The sequence below is a fragment of the Saccopteryx leptura genome, chromosome 11 (genome assembly GCF_036850995.1).
Source record: "Saccopteryx leptura isolate mSacLep1 chromosome 11, mSacLep1_pri_phased_curated, whole genome shotgun sequence".
NCBI lineage: Eukaryota > Metazoa > Chordata > Mammalia > Chiroptera > Emballonuridae > Saccopteryx > Saccopteryx leptura.
In genome coordinates this window covers 205,661-206,974 of record NC_089513.1, presented here as the reverse complement: position 1 = coordinate 206,974, position 1,314 = coordinate 205,661, and the positions used below count along the sequence as shown (strand labels likewise).

At 40.3% G+C, this 1,314-nt stretch overlaps 1 pseudogene; it reads right to left on the bottom strand.

The window, feature by feature from the left end:
* Nucleotides 1-436: 436 nt before the first annotated feature.
* On the bottom strand, nucleotides 437-547 carry LOC136383689 (U2 spliceosomal RNA; annotated as a pseudogene).
* Between the last annotated feature and the right edge of the window lie 767 nt (nucleotides 548-1,314).

Genomic DNA, 1,314 nt, shown 5'->3' with positions numbered 1-1,314 from the left:
TTCAACATTTCTAGTCCCTCCAGATTAGGCTTAACAATATGATTCCATGCATAGATGGGACATAAAAATGATACTCAGAGACATGAACGATAATGTGATAGCACGGTGGGGGGGGGGAGGAAGGAGAGGGAGGCTGTGGGGGAGGTGAGGGGCACAATAAAACCAGATAGAAGGTGACAGAAGACAATTTGACTTTGGGTGAGGGGTATGTAACATAATCAAACATCAATATAATTTGGAGATGTTTTCTCTGAACATATGTGCCCTGATTTATCAATATCACCCATTAAAATTAATAAAAAACCCTGCAAAGTCTTATATTCAAAGTTTTATGTTACTGAGCAATTTTCTCTACAGCATAAAAATAATATTTGATACTTGAGTAATTTGCCTAAAATATTGGTCTAGGAATTTCAGACTTGAAGTCTGAGCAGTTAGTAGTTTTGAGGAAAACAAGGATTTAGTATTTGGATAGAGGACATATCAGATATTAAAGAGATAAGTACAGATACTACACTTGATCTCAGGACAAAAGCCAGGAAGCAATAGGGAGTATTGAGTATTTGGAAAGGGTCTGGATCATACTATGCCTATTGAGACAATACTGTACCTGTGGAATGGGTTGAGCAGGTTAGTGTGGGTCAAATCTTACTAGAGAAAACAGATTATGAACAGTTGCTGTGTCAAAGTTCTTTACATAGTTCTTAATGTAAGTTACTTTAATGAAAACATAAGCTATTTTAATCAGATGGCCCAGATGTTTTATTTTGGCCTAGGGAGGGAGATTTGAGACTGAAAGATTAGAATCAGTAACCCTCTAGAGCAGGGGTAGTCAATCTTTTTATACCTACTGTAAGGTATTTTTCCCCGCTGAGAAGGAAGGAAGAGGGCCGGAGCCGCAAAGTGTGAAATAATAAACGGCTTTATTTTTTTATTTTTTATTTTTTTTAAATATTTTATTTATTGATTTTTTAAGACAGAGAGAGACAGAGAGAGAGAGAAGGGGGAGGAGCAGGAAGCATCAACTCCCATATGTGCCTTGACCAGGCAAGCCCAAGGTTTCGAACCGGCGACCTCAGTGTTCTAGGTCGACGCTTTATCCCACTGCGCCACCACAGGTCAGGCCATAAACGGCTTTATTGAGTACAGAGCACACACCCCGCCCGGCAAGGTTCCCTGGCCCCAAGGAAAGAAACATGGAGGCTAGGGAAGTTGCAAAGATTAAACCACGTGGCAGATATTTAAAGGATCCCTCTAGGGAAGTGGAGCTACTATGATGTGGTGAAATTTCACTGGCTGGCAGACTATCGCTTC